This window comes from Rousettus aegyptiacus, unplaced genomic scaffold (assembly GCF_014176215.1).
Source record: "Rousettus aegyptiacus isolate mRouAeg1 unplaced genomic scaffold, mRouAeg1.p scaffold_m13_p_13, whole genome shotgun sequence".
Taxonomy (NCBI): Eukaryota; Metazoa; Chordata; class Mammalia; order Chiroptera; family Pteropodidae; genus Rousettus; species Rousettus aegyptiacus.
This window is the reverse complement of record NW_023416288.1, coordinates 77,598,997-77,621,182: the sequence shown is the minus strand read 5'-3', so window position 1 is coordinate 77,621,182 and position 22,186 is coordinate 77,598,997. Positions and strand designations below refer to the sequence as shown.

Sequence of the window (22,186 nt, the reverse complement as noted above, 5' to 3'; positions counted from 1 at the left end):
TTTGCCTTTTATAAAACCATTAAAATGTTGTGACTCAAATCTAGTGTTGAAAACCTACAAATAGTATTTCACCTTCAAACAATCATTTTGATATTTTACCCCTCTACACCTCTTTAATTTGGTCTAAGAGAAAAAATCTCCAAAGCACTGTTCCAACTTTACTATTTTCTCACATATGTCATTTAAATCTGAAATTCTCAAATGAGGTCTTTCTCTGTAAAGTAATTTTTCCCACAGGAAAATGTCTCTTTCCTATCATTGAAAAATTATCAAGTCATAATCAACTTCCATAGAGTACAGTAGCTGGTTCTGTTCCAGTAAAAAAGAGGCAAAATGTCCATTTGAGAGTGAGTTAACTCTTTTATTCCACTAGATTAATATTTAGCATAACATAACTGCACCAAGAGTATGTAATCTGGAGTCCATGGAAAGAATTCTGGAAACTAATTAACTTAGTTAATTAGAATGAAAAATTATATATCTTTATTTTCATCAACATCTAAATAAATTTTAGCATTTTCTTCAATTATGAATGTAAGCAACAAACCACAGAAGTAGTAGCAGCATGTATGACTTCATCATTAATAAATATTATACATATTTTCATACCAGATTATACTTATTGGATATATCTTAAATATCATTTATGCTCAACACTACCTGAAAATTGCAACAGTTATTAGACTCACTGATAGATCTTGTGGTTTAATGTGTTAATAAAAAGTCATATATGGTATAACAAAAAATTGGTGTTTATAATGAAATAACTACATTTCAAGATAATTGGCATCCTAGGTAATCCTAAGGATCTCATTTTATGTATTTAAAAACATAATTCTGAGAAAAGGTCCACAGACTTCACCAGACTATCCAAAGGGTCCATAGTGTAAAAAAGGTAAAGTCTGGTCAAAAGAAGTTACAGCGCTCATGTGACGATAAAATAGAAACAACTGTACTCTCATTTCACAAGTGGTAATAGACCTATTCTAATAAAAACAGTCTTTAAAATCTAGTCATCAGCAATGTCTACATACAACGAAATTTTCATGGTACATTTATTTCAATATGACAACAATTAAGTAAACTAAAACAGCTTTTGGGGGTTTTTTGTTTCGTTTTGTTTTTTGCAGATGTGACCATTGAATTTAATATGAAAGAGTATAACACAGATAACATGTTTTTATATCACTATCAAAAATGTTATTTGGATTGATACCTGAGATGACAGTAGGTTACAATCAATGAACAGTCTTTTTCCAGTTTTATATCTTTGCATCAGTCCAGCTATAATGGCTCTATATTCATACAGACTAGTGGCAAGATCAGTCATGGTCACTCCTGAATGAACTGGATCTCCATCCTAATTTAAGAGTTGGGTTGAAAAAAACAGTTTAAATTAAAAAATTGAAACCATCATATGATTTCTCAAATATTCTAAGGTCAAATAGAAGAAAGAATTGTATATGAAATGCACGCGCGCGCACACGCACACACACACACACACACACACACACACACACCAAGAAACACAACAAATAGCTATTGTGGATATCTATTGGTGGTGAGAATACATCTATATAATATATTTACTATATATTTGCTAAAGTTCTCACCCCACCCAATATCAACCAAACTAAACCAAAACAAATAAAATGAGATTTTAAAAACATGTTTGAAGTTCCTTCTTAATACATGTACCTTGTTTATACTTAAAAAAATAAATAAATAATTGAATTTTAATTTAAATGAGTCAATCAGTTGGAGAGAAAAGAGTTAAGTAGTATTTTTTTTCCCATGTTGTATGGGAGGCTCTGGGGCAGGTTGGGGGGAGGTCTAATCTCCTTATATACATGTTAATAACTGGCAAATATATTAACGGTATTTGTTTTTAAAAAGTATTTATCCACAGAAGACTTTTATTTGTATACTCCTAATTTAGAACAAACCTGGAATCAATAGATTTATGGGTATGGGACATGACCTATGCAATTATCTGAGTATAAAATAGAGATGTTTCACAGCCTGCTATGTTCCCTATTGTATGATGTACTTATTAGAAATCTTATCGACTATTCTGGATTGAGAATTTTGTCTGTTGTGGAACAAAAGATCTGGGGACCTCTTTCAATATCCAGGACTTCTCTCTGCTTCTGTGCCTTTTGAGTACTTGTATCCCTGAAATTACAAGTAAATCTTAATACTGATTAATATCTACAATTCATGTCAGTCTTATTTAACAAACCAATTCTTGACCCACAAGTAAAGGTACCAGACAAGTACCTGACAAAAAATAAGTACCTTATAAAATTTAGCTATCAAAACTATCATCAGCATTATTATCAGACATTGTTATGTCAGACTGTTTCTATTTTTTACTACCTTGAATTCTGATAAGGCTTTCACTACATAGAATACCTAAAAAATCTACATTTCACATTTCATCTTGATGGTACATTCATTCATTCACTTCCTGATTCATTAACTCCACTGCTGTTCAGTCAAAATCAGAAGCTAATTTTTCCTTTTTTGCAGCGCACACACATAAACTATATTAATCATCTTACTAGAGTACTAAATAATGTTAAAAGCAAGTAAGTGAGGCTATGTAATGACTAAACATTTTTTCCCTTGCTTTTAAACACATTTCAAGGAAAATACTACCATGAAAACTGGAAACTTCTGGCAGGTTTCTAACTATTATTATTAGCAAAACTTATGATGTAGTGGTTTGAATCACTAACATCTGTCACCACTTCCCTTAAAGCAGTATTTAAAGGAAATTTATAGCTGGAAATAACTATATTGCAGGATGTGATTAAAATTATCAACCACATTAATGTACATGTCCTTAACGCACGTCTGTTTATGCAGCTCTGTGAGAATGGGCACAGAGCACACACATCCTCTCTCATACACAGCAGTGAGATGGCTTTCTAAAGGTAGATCACTGGCCAGTGTTTTTGAGTTATGAGAGCCATTCCAGAGATTTCTTTTAGAAGAACAGTCACTACTGGCAGCATATTTCAGTGACACAGAATGGCTCGCAAAATTTGCTTACTTGTGTGACATATTTAACCTGCTTAACCAACTCAATCTGTCACTCCAAGGGAAAATGACAACAGTGTTCAAGTCAACAGATAAAGTGGCTGCATTCAAAGCCAAACTAGAATTATGGGGACAACAAGTGAACACTGGGATTTCTGACATGTTGCAAACATTAGCAGAGATTTTGAAAGAGACTAAGCCAGGGCCTTCTTTCTCCCACTGGTGCATGATCACCTACTTCAGCTTTCAAAAGAGTTTGAGCATTACTTCCCAATCACAAAAGACTCCCGAACTGGGAAGGAATGTATCCGTGACCAATTGTGAATAAACCAGATGAATCAACTTTGTCCATGCTAGAACAGAATCAAGTGCTTTGAGATTGCAAATGGCGAAGGCCTTAAAAGTATGTTTGAGACAACTTCTCGTCTCCACATATTCTGCATTAAAGTCAAGGCAGAATATTCTGAGATTGCCACAAACACACTGAAAAGGCTTCTCCCATTTCCAACATCCTATCTTTGTGAAGCAGAATTTTCTGCAATGACAACAACCAAAATGAGATTATGGAATAGACTAGAAATAAGCAGCATACTTTGGGTGTCACTGTCTCCCCTCAGCTCCAAATGGGACCACCTGGTTGCAGAGAAACGAGCTCAGGGCTTCCACTGATTCTGCATTATGGTGAATTGTATAATTATTTTATTAGATATTACATGTAATAATAATAGAAATAAAGTGAACAATAAACGTAATTCACTTGAATCATTCTGAAACCATCCCACCACACCCACCCCAATCCATGGAAAAATTGTCTTCCGTGAAACCTGGCCCTGGTACCAAAAATTTTGGGGGCTGCTGACCTAGATGAAATAGACAAATTCCGACAAAGATATAAACCGCAGAAACTGACTAAAGAATAAATGGAAGAAACTGAATAAACATGACAAAGACGTTGAATAGTAATCACAAAGCTTCCAACAGACTTATATAAACTTAGGCTTTTTTTTTTAGCTTCACTGGTGAATTCGACAAAGCATTTAAAGAATAATTAACATTAATTCTTCACAACTACTTCCAAAAACTGGAAAAAAAGGGAACAAGTCTCAACTCATTCTATGAAGCCAGTAATATACTGAGGTCAAGCCACAAAGACATATAAACAAACAAACAAACAAACAAACAAACAAATAAAACTACAGGCCAATATCTCTTAAGAATGTGAACATGAAACGAACCTCAACAAAATACTAGAAAACTGCATTCAGCAACATATAAAAAAGATTATACACTATGATGAACTGGGATTTTTCTCAGGAATGTAAGTTTTCTTTAGCATTTGAAAAATCAATAAATATAACACACCAAATCATTAAAATAAAAGACAAATGCAACATGATCATATCAACAGATGCAGAAAAAGCACTTAATGAAATTCATCAGCCTTCATGATAAAATACTCAATACACTAGGAATACGAGTGAACTTCTTCCATTTCATAAGGCTTCATATGGAAGAAACAGAGCTAATATCATAGTTAAATGTGAAAGAAAATGCTTTCCCCCTAATACCAGGAATAAAACAAGGATATCTGCTCTCATCATTTCAATTCAACATTACACTGGAGGTTTTAGCCAATGCAATGAGGGAAGAAAAAGAAATAAAAGGAATCTAACCTGGAAGGAAAAAAGTAAAAACATCTCTATTTACAGATGACATAATCCTGTATATGGAAAATCCTAAGTAATCCCCTAAAAATAAATAAACTCCTAGAACTAAAAAATGAGTTCAGTAAGTTTGCAAGATAAAAGGCAACATACAAAAATCAATTGTATTTCTACATATAATAATAAACAAACCAAAAAATGAAATTAAGTAAATGATTCCATTTATAATAGCATCAAAAATAACAAAATACTCAGGAATAAATTTAACATAAGAAGCACAAACTTATACTATGAAAACTATTGAAAAAAAGAAACTAAAGACCTAAATAAATGGAAAGACATCTGATAGTCCTGAATTGGAAGACTTAATATTGTTGATATGGCATTAGCCCCCAAATTGATCTACAGATTCAACACAATTTCACCTACCAAAGTCTTAGATGCCTTTTTTGGCAGGAAAATTCATATGGAAATATAAAGACAAAGAATAGGAAAAATAATCTATTAAAAGAACAAAATTGGAAGACTCATAGTTCTCAATTTCAAAACTTACTACACAGTATTGTAAAGAAGGCAACATGGTATTGGTATAAGACAGATATACAGACAATGGAAATTCTCAGATTTACTTTCAATTCATTTCTGATGAGCGTATCAAGATAATTCAATAGAGAAAGAACAGTCTTTTCCAAAAAAAGTGTAATGAATGCAAATGAATTAAGGTGGGCTCCCTCCTCACACCACATATAAAAATTAACTCTAAATGGACCACAAGCCTAAACATAAGAGCTAAAACAATAAAAAAGCAAATAAAGGAGTAAATCCTCATGATCTTAAATTTGGCGATGATTTTTTAGATATGACACCAAATATCCACAAAAGAAAAAAAAATAAATGGGACATCATTAAAATTAAAAACATGTGTTTTGATGGAATCCATAAAGAAAATGAATGAACAATCCAAAGAATGAGAGAAATTTTTTGCAACTACATATCTCATAAGGAACTGGAATTTATAAAGAACACTTGCAACTCAATCATAAGAAGATAAATATCCCATTTTTTAAATGGGCAAAGGACTTGAATAGACATTTCTACAAAAAATATGTATGAATGGCCATTATGTACCTGAAAAGGTGCTCAACATCATTAGCTATCAAGGAAATGCAAATGAAAACCACAGTGAACTTAAAACTCAACAATAAAAAGACAAATAATCAATTAAAGAATGAGCAGAGAGTTTAAATACACAATTCTCCAAAGAAGATATATAAATAACCATTAAGCACAAGAAAAGATGCTCTACATCATTAGTCACTAGGGAAATGCAAATCGAAACCCAAATGAGATTCTGGGAAAAAATGGTGGAGTGAGAGACATCCTCAGAACTCTCCCCTTGAAACAACAATAAGATGAACATCTAAAATTGAACAAAAAACACCCAAACTGCACATTAGCACATCTGAATGTGGGATCTGTGCATAAGAGCTACCACAGGGCAGAACCCTGGGTGTCGGGTGGCGGGCTGGGACAAATAAAGTAGCTGCCTCTCATAGCCACCAGAGCTCCTTGCAGGAAGAAGGGGAGGAGTGAAGGTGCAGTGACTTTCCTGATCAGTCCTGGCTGGGAAGTGCCAAGACTGTTCTTTTTTAGCCGGTAGCAGGGCTCAGACATCAGGGCAGAAAGCAGAGAAGCGGAATAGAATAGCAGAGAAACAACAGTTGATTTTTACCACCCTCAGCTGTAAAAGCAAGGTTGAGGGCTACCCTCCAAGATCGATCACTGTGGAGCCTCAGGTGAATCTGAACAAAAGCTGCAGAGATTCAAGCTACCTCTCCCAGCCTCTGGAACTGACTGTAGGAGGAGGGGGAGAGGAGAAGGTATAGCAACTCACCTGAATAGCCCTGCCTGGAAGTGCCGGGACTTTTCTACACAGCTAAGCAGCAGGGCTCAGTCATCAGGGCAGAAAGCAGAGAAGTGGGACAGGACCGCAGAGAAACAACAGCTGATTTCACCTGCGCTGGCTGCAAAACTGAGACTGAGCCACAGTCCCCAACCTCCAACCCAGAGGACCCCTCTCCCTATACCCTCCAAAACCAATCAACGCAGAGCCCCAGGGGAATCTGAAGAAACATTATCAAAGCTGTTGCTAACACTGACAGGGACTAAAACTGAGAGTAGCGAATGTGATTAAAATCTACAAGAATGATGGGGTAAAGGGGGTCAAATATAGGGGGATAGGGGTAGGGTGAAGTGGCTAAAGCGGATCAAATATATGGTAGCTGAAGAAAACTGGATTTTGGGTGGGAATCAAATCACACAATAGAATATATAGATGTCATTCTTTAATGTACACCTGGAAATTATATAATTGTATTAACCAATGTTACCCCAATAAATTAAATTATTTCTTTTAAAAATAAAATATGACAAGTTGAGAATGGCAGAAATGTTTTATTGGTTTTTATTATTAAAAATTAATGCAATCTAGAAAAGGATACAAAAGCAGGACCAAAAAATAAAAATAAAAACCACCTGTAAAGTATACTTTACATCACAATATCCTTAATTACAAAATAAGAATTTAAAGTTATTTCCCAGACACAATTTAAGAGTATTTAGCATTTTTATCCATTTCTCCATATCTATTCCCACTACTTTCGGAGTCTGCCAAATGAAGTACATTGTGAAAAAGGAAGAAAGGAAGGGAGGAAGAAAGAAAAAAGTCACCTGGTTTTCTGTTATTTTTGAAAACTTGGTTTTGCCAAAGAAAAAAAGTACATAAGAAATTGTAATCAATTTTGGCAGATATTCAATGAGGCATGAATTTGAAACCACCAAGCATTTTTCTCTTTAGTTATACTGATCAACCTAATCACTTATAAAATAATAAAAATGTTAAAATTTTCTTAAGTAGTTATCTTCATTTCTAAAATAAAAAATTATCCTTAAATGTATCTGTGATCCTACGTCATACTTTCATTGCATACTGACTCACTTATTATGCTAATGTAATCTACAGAAAATTTTGTTTTTACCCTGGGGCACATGAATTTTTTAATCATCTATTTTCCGAAATATAAATTCTCATACCATTTACTAACTGCATAACCTTTGGAAAAGTCTTAGCCTTCCTTAGTTTTTTTCTCAATTCTTGAATGTGGGTAATGATAAAATCTACTTCATTGATAGGCATGAAAATTCAGTGAGAAAAAGGTATGTAAAAGCATTTTGGGACTGTAAAAGACAGCACAATTGTTACTTTTTATAAGATACTTGCTGTGGTGGTAAGAGACCCATCAGAAAGATCTGGCAATATTTCAGGGGCGAGAGATAAGACGAGAACCTCAATCAAGGACAGAGAAGAAAGGATGGACGGATTCAAGAGATACTTATAAATTTGAATTCTTAGACTTTCATTATTGACTGGGTGGAATAAAAATTAAAAATAAAATTAATTTTGGAAAACAATCAACAGGAAATTAAGTTCCTTAATAAGGTAATATTTTGATTATGAAAACCACTGTAAGTATGATTTAAAGCCCTACTAGTAGGAAAAACATGTTTAATTTAAGTACAAGGGACAGCATGGAGAACAGAAAATCGTATATTCAGATCAAATGAGGAGCTTTGTACACAAGAACAGTCAGTGATGACAGTCACCGCCTTCACACTTCATGGGTGCAGACACTGAACTACACAGTATATGAAACTTCTGTTCCAAATACATACTCTATTCCAACTCACTGATGCTAAAATTATGCTTATAACAATATCGATATGTTAGTTTTGACAAAGTAATATTTCCTTTACATGAAGAAAATTCCATTTAATAGCTTAAACCTGAACTCAGAGCTGTAGATTCTACTCCTAGTTGCCTTTGCTTTCTCATCTATGAATAGACATGACAAAATTTATCACCCATGTACTTCAGTGACACTCTAGAGTTCTTCAAACTAAATCACATCATTTTAGAACTTGAAAGTATCCGATATCAGTGAAGGTAAGCAGGACACTGCATAGTTGTTAAGGGATGGATCTCTGCTGTTTACTGATAAAACAGAGAAAAGAGTGGTAGCATTATAATTCACTAAATTTAGTCTATTAGGGATGGACAATACTGGGAAGAGAAAGACTTTAGATGTTTCACCTAGAGACTGGAACGGGAAAATCATTTTCCCTTCACATCCTGAAAGATTTGAAGTCCCAACATACCCCTCACCTGCACATCTCCATCTCAACCTCAACAACGCACAAGTCAGCAGCCAAAAACATGACAAACTGAAGCCCCAGAAGGGGGAAGGAAAAGAAAGAATGAGAGGACAAGTGAGAGAAGATCAGAGTCTTTCCTCTGGACTTGCCAAATCAAATAACTCAGGAGAAAATGTAGCAAATAATTTGTGCCATTCTCTGGCCCCATATGAATACTTGATTACCTGTTATGAACTTCTTTCTAATAATAAATTGAAACTTTCTGCCTTTCTAAACATTTAAGATATAACTTAGAGGTATTAAATTTATAAAGTATAACATTCTATAGGGTACCTTAAAACCAGTATTTAACTAATTTTTTACACAGTTCTTAGAAGTTATCTATACTTGTTATAGAAGAACAACTGAGGAACAGCTAGGTTAAGTAAATACTGTAAGATGTTACAAATCATTTGGTAGCTAAATCAAGATGAGACTCCAAATGAAGTGACCCTGAGTCCACTGCATCTACCATTTTACTGTATTCAATTGTCTTCATGACCAAGTTTAGAGTCTTAACTATTTTATAGTTATAAACCAGCAAGAAGCTATCTTCAAGTCTCCTGCATGTCCATAATATTATGTAAAACCATGCTTTTCAAAGTGCTTTAACATATGCTGTTTTATTTAGCTCTCAACAATAATTCTACATGTACCAATATTATCCCCACTTTACAGGTTATGAAACAAAGATTTAAATGATACCTTCACTTGTCAAAGTCACAAAGGGGCAAATGGTACCCCTAGAACCAGAATTCAGGAATTCTGACCCAAAGTTTCTGTTCTTTTCACTACCATCTTGCTTTCATATATTATTCTAATTCCAATATTCATCACCTTTCCTTTTCAGACAATCACTCAAGAGCACAAATTTTAAAGATGTGAGTTGATTTGTCTACAACTGCAGTTAAGAAATAATCAGTCCTGATATGGGATGGTTTGTTCTATGCAATTCAAGTGAACTGTAAACAATTTAATGCATCTACAGAGAAACATCTTTTTACTACTCTGAAAAAAAGTAAACCAAAACCTTTTTCGGAAAATAATGAAGAATTCATTCATTGGGAGCCCATAAAATTAAAAAGCAGACAAAACTACAAATTTTCAAAGATGCCTTAACTTACCAATCACACTATTTTCTTGTCTAGTGATTGAATGCCATCTAAATCTTTTCAAGTTAGATCCCACAGTGAGATGCCCAAAATATCATCCAGCCTGGCTGTCCTCCTGAGTTTAAATAGGGTAGGTCTGAGAGGAAATGGAATGAATGGTTGGGGAATTTGTGATATTTCAAGGGATAACCCAAGAAGTGATTTGAAAATTTATTTTACTTCTCTCCATGCTATTCTTCAAGAAAAAGTTTCCTATTTATAGTTTCTGTTATAGCTTTCTGTGCTAATGTATCAAAGAGAAGCAGGAAAAAATAATCTGAAAGTCAATGTTTCTAATATCTGAGACAAAACATCACATTCATATACAGTAAGACCGCATATAATCAATACTATATTTGACAGGCCTCCTCTAAACTGTCATATATATTCCAGAAGGGAACTTCAGAACTTACTTCAGACCTTAGTCATGAGTTATCTGCACCTGGTATGATTTAGGCAAGCAACACCCAGAAGCAACATAACAGATGAACTCTTACAAAATTCCCTATTCTATGATTTACCTATTTCATTTAATTTTCATTTCTCATCAAGAAGTCATTACTCAAAGAACCACACTATATACTCTAAATGAAATTCCTTTTTTGGCTCATTTATTTATTTAGTACTTTTAAAATTATTCACATAAGAGCACTCCATTAGAAGACAGTAACATTTTGTCTGTTATATACTTTGCACATATTCTCTGATTGTGTTGCCAGCTTGTTTACTTACTTTTTTCTTCTTCGTTTTTTTGGAATACACTGATTAAAACTTTTTGTAATCAAACAAATTTAGTTTTTTCCTATGAGTTTTTTAAATTAAAATTATTGGGGTGATAGTGGTTAATAAAATCAAATAAATTTCAAGTGTACAGTTCAACAATATGTCATACATATTGCATTGTGTGTTCACCACCTAACTCAAAGTTAAATCTCCTTCCATCACTAAATATTTGGCTCCTTTTACCCCTCTGGTAACCACTAATCTGCTGTGTCCATAAATCTGTTTGTTTGTCCTGTTCGTTGCTTTCAGTTTTATATCCCACATATGAGTGAAATTGTATGGTTCTCAACTTTTTCTGTCTGACTTATTTCACATAGCATGGTAATCTCAATATCCATCCATGTTGTCACAAATTGCAGTATTTCATCTTATGGCTGAGTAATATTCCATTATATATATGTACTACATCTTCTTTATCCAATCATCTATTGTAGAACACTTTGGTTGCTTCCATGTTCTGACCACTGTGAATAGTATTGCTATGAACATCAGGGTGCATATATCTTTGCAGAGTGAATGTTTTCAGATTTGGGGGGTAAATACTCAGAAAAGGGATTTCTGGGTCATTTGATAATTCTATTCTTAAGTTTTTGAGGAACCTCCATATTGCTTTCCATAGTGGTTGTACCAACTTACATTCTCACCAGCAGTGTATGAGGGTTTCTTTTCCCCAAAACCACTCCAATTCTTATTATTACTTGTCCTGATGATGATAGCCATTCTAACAGGTGTGACGTGGTATTTCATTGTGGTTTTGATTTTGAATGCAATTACTTTTTATTAAAAAATCTTTCTAAATTGGTATTACAAGCTTTTCATTATAATTCCTCCTGAACCCTCTAATATCAACTGGATAGAAACATTCCAGCTAACCGTAGTGACCACATGCACAGAGTTGCTAGAATAAGCCAAATAAAAGCAGGATATAATCTGGCAATAACAATTATTTTAGTCTTATTTAGCTATGACAAAAATTTAATAGATCCAGAAGCACATTAAGGCCAATTCTGATACACAATAATAAGCTATCAGCATATAGAGGAACATTTATCTTTCTAACCTTTATGGTGGTGTGTTCATTTTATCCCAATGGATTATCAAGTCATTAAGGTACAAATTTTAAAAAATAGGGAGTAAATGAAGAAAACTTATCTTTTTAACCTCAAAATTGCTATCTAAATATCAAGAGATATCTGCTCTATTCCTTTCATCCTGCTTCTTTCTTCTGTAATTAGGTTCAGACACAAACAATAAAGGTTTATACTGAGACCATAAAGTTAGGTCCATAACCGATTTTTACCACAAAACCATGAAAAGATCATTCAAAGCTACAAAAAGTCCACTGTTACTAACAGATTTCTCCACAAAATGGAAATATTGTGACTAAATCCCGCCTGCTCTTTATGTAGCACTGCAGCCTATTGAGAGGCTGTGACAGATTATATTTTCCAAAGATGACTGCAATATCACCTATATCACACGCCTTTCCAGTACATTGCCACTCCTCTATTAAGAGGTGAAGCTTAATTCCTTTCTCCTTGAGTCTAGGTGGGTTTTCTGACATGTTTGTAAGCAATAAAATGCTGCAGAAAGGGTTATAGTATGACTTGCACAACTATGTCATAAAACATATGTAATAGGGCCTTTGCCCTATTTACTGGAATACCTGTGCTAGAAGATCCCCGAGTCCCCATGTAGAATCTGACTGCTCTGAGGCCACATAGTGTGAGAAAACCCAACAGTCCATGCAGAGAGACTACATGAAGAACCCCTGAGATTAAATGTAGAGATGGCTGGCAGTCCCAAGCTGCTCCAGCCCCCACTGTTCCTGCTTTGCTATAATTGTTTGAGAAACTCCAAGCCAGAACCACCCAACTGAGTCATTCCCAAATTCCTGACCCATGGAAACTAAGAGTTACCAAACAAAAGGGTATAAACTTCAGTTCTTGCCTCAGTTTTAGGTAATCAACAATTCCCCTGAAACTAAATATAAAAGTTTAATATGTTCATTTTCTAAAAGAGGTTCAATAGCCTGTCTCAAATTCTCAAAAAAGCCTATAACTCTTTTAAAATGGATGTATAACTTTGGTAAATAGTTTGGATGATGGAAGCAAAAAGTGAATGTGAGGGAATAATAAGATATAAGGCTAGATAGCAACTAAAGACAAATTATAAAGGCCTGAAAGCACATCTAATGATTTTAGGTACTCGTTTGTTTAATTGTTTCCCTAACTATGATGGGAAATAACTTTAAGGGTTTTCAGGAAAAAAAAGTGTCAAGTTTGGTTTTATTAACTATAAATTAAAATTTTTACTCTGGCATCACTTTGCAAAAGGAGTACGAATCATAAGGATTGAGATTGGCAGGAAATTATCACAATTATTCATGTGAAGGATCAGAAACCAAACTAAGTCAATAGCAATAGGATTGAAAAGAAGGAACAAATGGAGAGTTAGAACACAGTAATAAAACTTAATAACTGTTAGAATAAAAGTTTAAGTTTCTGGGTTTAGGTTAATAATTCATTTAAGATAGAATAAAGAGACAGAAATTAATATTAATGGACTGCTTTTTATTTGTTTGCTCAGTTTAAGTGGCTTATAGTATATCCAATCAAGAGCTGAATATACAAACTTAAAACCCAAAAAAAGGAAGAACTGGGTAAAAGATACAAATTTGAGAGCCAAAACATTATATACAGTAGTTAAAACCATGGTAGGATTGAGACATTATCCAGTAAAAACATATAGAACAGAGCTACCCAATGAAAATACTTTGAGCAAACTAAAAATTACATATGTGAAATCAGAAGTGTGGCAGAGAGATGTCTCCAGATTTCTCTCTCTGAAACAAAAATAAGCTGAGCATCTAAAACTCAATAAAAAACACCCAACCTGCACACATGCATGTCTGAGCGAGATATCTGCGAATAAGAGCTACCATAGGTCAGAACCCTGACAGTTGGGCAGTGGAGTGGGAGAAACAAAGAAGCTTCCTCTTGTAGTCAGAGCTCCCTGCAGAAGGTGAAGGAGGGGAAAAGATGCAGCACATTCCCTAAACAGCCCTCCCTGCCTGAGAGAGCTGTGAGCTCCCCACACAGTGGCAGTGCCCAGAGATAAGGGCAGAAAGCAGAAGTGGAGATGGCAGAAAAGCAATAGTTGATTATTACCAGCCATGGTTGCAAAATGCAAGGTTGGCCTCAGTCCCCATCCCTCATCCCAGAGGGACCCTCTACCCATATCCTCTAAGACTGAAAACCATAGGGCCCCAGGGAAATATGAGCAAACACTACAGAAAATTTCCCTAACACTGATAGGGACTGTGACTGAGTGTAGTGAAAACGATTGAATATTTATAAGGAAAAAAAAGGCATTATTAAGACTTTATATAAAGAAGAGATCCAAGAGGCTTAGACATCACCTACTGGAAACCAAAAGAAAAATGTCTTCTTAGTAACAGGCTAAGATTTATATAATAAATCTTCTTTCTGGGGAATAAAAGAATACACTTCCATTAATGCCCAGGTGGAGAAACAGTCCATCAAATACCATGAACAACCAAGGTGAAGAGGCAGCTCAGAAAGAAAGAGAAAAACCTCCAGAAAATAAGCATACGGACATAGAAATATGCAACTTAAATGACAGAGAATTCAGTAGAACTTCTGAAAAAAAAACTCTATGAGATCCAAAATAATTCATATCAACAATTTAAGGAATTTAAAAAACAATTATATCAGCAGAATGAGTTTTTTTTTTTTTTTACCAAGGAGATTGAAACCTTTAAAAAGAACCAAATAGAACTTCTGGAGATAAAGAACACACTGAAAGAGATGAAGAATGAAATACCAAGTGTGGGAAATAGAATCAGCCAAATGGAGAAAAGGATCACTGATATCAAAACAAAAAGCAATAAATAAATCAGAAGGGAGAAGAGAGAAACCAAAGAATGAAAAATAATAAAAGAGAAATACAAGAACTAGCTGATACCATCTGGAGAGGAAACATAAGAATACTGGGCATTCTCGAAGGGGAGGAAAAGGAGCAGAGATCAGAAAGCATTTTAAGACAAATAGTTGATGAGAATTTCCCAAATCTAAAGAATGAACTAGAGCTTGGAATTCAAGAGGTCAAGAGAACACCCCAATTATCTCAACCCAAAAATATCTTCTCCAAGACACATTGTATTAAAGTTTTGAAAAATCAATGACAAAGAAAGAATTCTCAGAACAGCCAGGGAAAAGAAGATGGTAACCTTCTTCTTAAGGAAATAAAGGAAAACCCATTAGATTATCAACAGACTTCTCAGCACAAACTTTACAAGCAAGAAAGAAGTGGAATCAAATATTAAACTATTAAATGAAAGAAACTATCAGACAAGAATAATGAATCCAGCAAAGCTCTCCTGTAGGTATGAAAGAGAAATAAACACCTTTCCAGACATATGAAAATTGAGGGACTTCTCCACTATGAGGCCTGCATTACAGGAAATACTAAAAGGGGTCAGCTCACCTAAAAATGAAGTGACAAAAAAATACATAACTATGAGTAAGGCAACTAGCTGGAAGATAGAAGCAGAGTAGTGTGACTCTTACTAAGAACATTATAAACTTAAACAATTAATAACATTTCCTATTAGAAGATAGTAGTAATGAACGTTCAGCACACATAAGGAGAAAGTAAGACAACAATAACAGAAAACGGGGTGATTCAGAGATCCAAATTCGAAAAGGAGAATGGAAAAAAAGACATATGCATAAGAAAATGGACACACACACACATACATACATATATATACGTATATATATGTATGTATGTGTGTGTGTGTATAACTATCCTCTACATATTCATAATGGTAACCACACGCCAAAGATTCAGAATTCAAGTATATAACATAAAACTAAAAGGACCAGAAGGAAAACCAACAAAATTAAAAAAAAGAGAAAGAGACAAGGACAAGGAAGCAACGGAAACACAGAGCTCTTCAAATTATACTACAAGTCGACAATGCTCAAAACGGCATGGTATTGGCAGAAAAACAGACACATGGACCAGTGGAACAGAATCGAGAGTCCACAAGTAAACCCATGTTTATATGGGCAAATAATTTTTGACAAAAGAGCCAAAAACATACAGTGGAGAATAGAAAGCCTCTTCAATAAATAGTGCTGGGAAAACTGGAAATCCACAAAAGAATGAAACTAGGTTGTTGTCTATCACCACACACCAGAATTAGCTCAAATTGGATTAAGGATCTGAATATAAGACCTGAAACAATAAAATGCACAGAAGAAAACATAGGAATGAAACTCAAGGACTTTGGACTTAAAGAGGATTTTATGAATTTGACCTTAAAGGTGAGGGAAGTAAAGCAAAAATAAATGAATAGGACATCAAACTAAAAAGCTTCTGCTCAGCAAAAGAAACTGTCAACAAGGTAAAGAGACAGTCATCTGAATGGGAAAATACATTTGTAAGTAATGCCTCCATAAGGGCCTAATATCCAAAATACACAAAGAACTCAAACACTGAATAAAAAGAAAAAACAAACAACAATCCAATTAAAAAATGGGCAAAGGACCTGAACAGGCACTTCTCCCAAGAAGACATACAAATGGCCACCAAATATTAGAAAAGATGCTCTACGTTGCTACCTATTGGGGAAATGCAAATCAAAACCACAATGAGATACCATCTCACACCAGTTAGAATAGCTATAATCAACAGGACAAGTAATAACAAGTGTTGGAGAGGATGCGGGGGTAAAGGGACACTTATACACTGCTGGTGGGACTGCAAAAATTGGTACAACCACTATGGAAACAGTATAGAGGTTCCTCAAATTACTAAGAATTGATCTACCATATGATCCAGCAATCCTTCTACTGGATATTTACCCCAAAGACTTGAAAGCCCATAACCAAAAAGATATTTGCACACCGGTGTTCATAACAATGTTATTCATGGTGGCCTGGACATGGAAGCAACCAAAGTGACCTACGATAGATGATTGGCTAAAGAAGCTATGGTACATATATACAAACATAGGTAGAGATGAAATACTGCCATTTACAACACATGGATGGACCCTGAGATAATCATGCTAAGTATAATAGGCCAGACAGAAGAAGTTGAAAACCACATGATATCACTTATATGTAGGATATAAACTTAAAAGCAACAAATGAACAGGACAAACAAACAGACTCATGGACATGGACCACAGAGTAGTGGTTACCAGAGGGTGAGGGGAGGGAGGGTAGATGGGGTAAAAGGGATCAAATATATGGTGACAGAAAGAAATCTAACTATGGGTGGTGAACACAAAATGCTATATATATATATACATATATATATGTATATATGTGTATATATATATATATGCCTTCCTGTTGAATTTTACACCTGAAACTTAACACATATCACCATACTAAAAATTAATTAATTAATTAATTAATTAATTAATTAAAGAAGAGGTGGTACATAGAGAGAGTGGAATATTACTAAGCCATTAAAAAGAAGAAAATCTTGCTATCTGTAACAATATGGATGGATCTAGAGGGTATTATGCTGAGTGGAGTAAGTCAGACAGAGAAAGGCAAAAGACAAATGCCATATGATTTCACTTTTATGTGGACTCTAAAGAACAAAATAAACAACCAAAACAGAAACAAATTTATAGATACAGAGAACATTTTGATGATTGCCAAATGGTGGTGTGGGTGAAAAGGGGAAGGAACCGAGAGTTACATATCAGTAGTTACAAAATATTCATGAGAATGTAAAATATACCATAAGGAATATAGTCAATAATATTGTAATAACTATGCATGTTATCAAGTAGGTACTAGATTTATTGAGATGATCCACTTCATAGTTATATAAATGTCTAATCACTATAATGTACACATGAAACTAATATATTGTATGGCAATTAATTGAAAAACTTTAAAATTACTAAAAAGAAAAAAGAAAAAAGTCATCACTGATAAAGTGAAGCCCTCTGTTCCCTAATCTCACTTCCAAGATGAAACTATATTCATGAACTTGGTATGCAACTTGTCCATATTTTTATGTCTATTTTATTCATTTATAGATTTAAAATATATGGTTACTTTTAGCTTTTACTTAAATTAACAGTTATATTATCTGTGATTTTCTTCTACTTTCTTTTATGTAGTCAATATTTTTTAAATTTCTCTATATCGATGCATGCATATCTAATTCATTCAAAACAAGATATAACCAGAAAATATATTCTGAAATGGAATCTTTACAAGTAACACAAAATGCTATAAAATTTGATCATATGAGTTGGTTGATCAAATAACTGGCAGTGAGTAAAGATAATTACATGGCGGGCATTTGATAAAGGTTACAGCGTGGTTTTACATATAATTCGATTGACACTTCTTCCATCAGTTTACAACTTTACAAGTACCATTTAAAAAACTTTTTCCCTATTTTATAGAGGGTGGAACTGAAGTCAGACAACTTATCCAATGTTACACTGAACAATGAAATGAAAATTCAAACCCTGGCTTTTCTGATTCCTGAAACCGTTCAATGAAGGTGTTAAGTGGGTCATCAATAAAGATGCTAGAACTGCTCAAGTTAATAACAGGAACTGTATTTTACAAGAAAACTGTTAAGGTCAAAGTTCCTGGATAACATGACAAAAGAGACACTAGCCCAGGATTGAAGCAATGAGGATTAGGAAAGGAGTCTGTGCACAGATTTTTGAAGTGGAGTAAGGGTTGGCATAAGGTTGTAGAAGCATAGACTAGATGTGGGGATGGAGAGCAAGAAGCCTGTAACACTCCCTGCCTTGAGGTTTACAGAAGGTACAATAGCCAAGAATTAGCATCCTCCAACTGAGAGCTATTTGAAGGAATTCAAATTGCATGAATAATATTTCAAACTATACTCCCTTTCTGCATTGGTATTCATGCATACATAAATGTCCTTTTTTGTCCTACGACATTTAAATAAACTGTTTATATTCACATTAGTATTTCCTCTAGGTTTTACAAAAACAAAAAACAAAAAAAGCATTCTATTTTTAACATTTCTTTGGATGTTTCTAATTTGTTGACTTTTCTCTGATAATTTTGGTATTTATCAACCAACTCAGTATTACACTTGCAGCCATACTAGTGCTATATAAAGATGAACTATATAATCTTCTTGCTCAGCAATGTGAAACAAGAAGGGACACAGCTCCAAATGATATTAACAATATCAAGAGAATCAATATAAAGAAATAATTTGTTTAAATAATTCCAATTCTGATGGCGTTTAAAGGACCCAGAAAGATGATAACTATAACAGCCTCTATAACAAGAACTACTGACCATTAAGAATACTCATTACCAACCAAACTGAGGTGCTAAGCTTTCCTTACTCCAAAGAGAGGAATACACAGGCATCCTCATTTGTCGGTCTCTATAATTCCAATATATAATTTTTAAATGAAAAAAAATCTTAGGCAGTGATAATCAGAAGAAAACATCAGGAGAAAATGAGATTGCAAACAGAAAATATGCAAACTGACAGACTGTAAATAGACAATTCAGCCAAGCAAAAATATATTACCTCTTTTCTAAACGTCCTGTTTTCTTCCTTTCAACTTGTGGATGAGTTCAAACAGAAGAACACCTTAGTTACTATTGTCTTTCAAAGTTCAAAGCAAATACTTGATTTTCATCCTTGATATAAATCATAAAATATAAATGTGTTAAATTTTTGTTTTTTTCTGGCTTCATTGAAATATAATAAACAATTGCTCATATTTACATTGTACAATTCAATGAGGTTTTTTCCATTATAGTTGGCATATAATATTAGCTTCAGTTGTACAGCATAGTGATTAGAGATCTATATAACTCACAAAGTGATCACCCCATTAAAAATCTAGTACCTATCTTCCCCCTTATATATTTATTACATTATTAAATATTTTCCTTATGCTACACTTTACATCTCCATGTCTATTTTGTAACTATCCATTTTTACTTCTTAATCCCTTTACCCTTTTTCACTATCCCCCCCTTAATCCTCCTCCCATCTAACAGCCCTCAAAATATTCTCTGCATCTATGAGTTTATTTCTATTTTCATTGTCATTGTTATTTATTTTGTTCTTTAGATTCCACATGTATGTGAACTCATGTGACATTTGTCTTTCTCTATCTGATTTGTTTCATTCAGCGCAATACCCTCTATGTCCATCAAGGCAATAACTTTTTCATACCCTTCCTTTTAGTCTGTGTGTCTTTTAATCTGAAGTGAGTCTCTTGTAGGCAGCATATGTAGGGGTCCTGTTTTCTTATTCATTCAGCCACCCTATCCTTTGGTTGGAGCACTTAATTCTTTTCCATTTGAGGTGGTCATTGATAGATATATAGTTATTACCATTTTTATTCATAATTTTATACATGTTTTTCTTCTTAAAGAAGTCCCTCCAACATCATAATAGTGGCTTGGTGTTGATAAATTCCTTTAGCTTATTTTTGTCTGGGAAGCTCTTTATCCGTCCTTTGACTCTAAATAATAGCTTTGCTGGATAAAGTATTCTTGGTTGTAGATCCTGGGTTTTTATCAGGTTGAATATGTTATGCCAAGCTCCACTGTCCTCCATAGTTTCTTGTGAGAAGTCAACTGCCAGGCTTATGGGTGCTTCCTCGTAACTGCTTTTCTCTTGCTGCTTTTAATATTCTCTCTTTGTATTTAACTTTTGGCATTTTAATGATGATGTATCTTTAGGTTCCTCTTTCTTGGGACTTCTGAGCTTCCTGGGGTTGTATGTCTATTTCCTTCACTAGGTTAGAGAAGTTTTCCATCATTATTTCTTTAAATAGCTTTTCCACTTCTCATTCTCCCTGTTCTCCTTCAGGTACCCCTATTACACAGATGTTTTTACACTTAATTTTATCCTGAAGACTCCTTAAATTATTATCATATTCTTGGCTTTTTTCTTGACGTTCTGATTGGATGTCCTTGGCTTCCCCATCCTCTATTATCAGTGGTTCAATCCTCTTCTTCATCCACTCTGTTAATTCTAATATACTCTTCATCTTAGATAATATATTCTTCACTTCTGGCTGGTTCCCTTTTATAGTTTCCATTTCCATTTTTATGTTTTTATCTCTGTTAAAGTTCTCCCTGAATTCATTTATCCTTCCCCTAAGTTCATTGAGCATCTTTATAACCAGTGTTTTGAACTCTGCATCTGTGAGATTGCTTGACTGCATTATTCCTGGATCTCTGTTCTCTTCTCTCATATGGTTTCTGCTTGTCTTCCCATTTTGGCTGCCTTTCTGTATGTGTTTCTATGTACTAAGCAATGTTCCTAAGTCTCCTGGTCTTAGTATGGCTTTATGTAGTAAAGGCACAGTCCTGAGGAGGGTTCAACAGTACTCCAATTTTAGCCCTAGCCTGTACCCCTCCAGGGTCACCTGTTAATATTCAGCAAGCAATCCACAGATGCTGCGCTTATAGTTGCCTCAAGAAATCATGCCAGGAAATGAGGTCAGCTGCCACCAGCATGAGTCTTGGAGTTGCTCAGAAAGTTGCACAGGACTCACCAAGGGCAATTGGATGTGGCTTGTGTAGGGCTATGAGTTGGGGAAGACAGAGTTTCAGGGACTCTCTGGGTAAAGCAACCTCTGTTATCCAGTTTGATGGCATCTCAGCTATGGCTGCACTCTGTCCGCACACTGGGAACGGGGAGGGCTCAACAGAGGAATAATGGATACCACCAACACTCTGTCCAAAAGAAAGCCTCGTCTCTGTCCCTCGCTCTGACAACACAGCATCCCTATAAGTCCCTGATGCCCCCTGAGCAGCTGACTTGGTGCTATAGCTCAGAGCTAGTAGGTCCATCAGCGTTAAACTCCCGTCATGGACACAGGCCCTTTAAGAGGCATCTGCAGCTGCTGGCTGCTGCTACCATAGCCTCTGTCCCACTCAGCCACCTGGGACTGGGCAGCCTCATGTGCTCGCTCCATCCTCCCATTGCAAGGTAGTTTCTTATTTCTCTCCCTACTTGTAGTGTTTCTGTTCATCTAGATCCCAGGTGACTTTGCTTGCTGTTTGCTCCATGTTTCTGTCACAACTTTGATGTGGTCACAAAAGGGATGAATAAAGTCTCTATCATCTACACCATTTTTTTTGCCCCCCATATGTGTTAAATTCTTGAAAAAGGAATTTTCTAGAAAAAATAAGTACATTTAAATGCAGATTTAAAAATCAATGATAGAGAATAAAATTGATATCTTAAACGACAGGAGACTGC

General features: G+C 34.7%; 1 long non-coding RNA gene across 1 annotated transcript; it reads right to left on the bottom strand.

Annotated features, from left to right (window-relative positions):
* Positions 1-340: 340 nt before the first annotated feature.
* Positions 341-19,685, bottom strand: LOC118610788. Its single transcript, XR_004954081.1, has 2 exons — positions 19,487-19,685; positions 341-1,360 (listed from the first exon to the last, which is right to left on the bottom strand). It is a non-coding gene; the product is annotated as an uncharacterized LOC118610788 (long non-coding RNA).
* Positions 19,686-22,186: the final 2,501 nt, after the last annotated feature.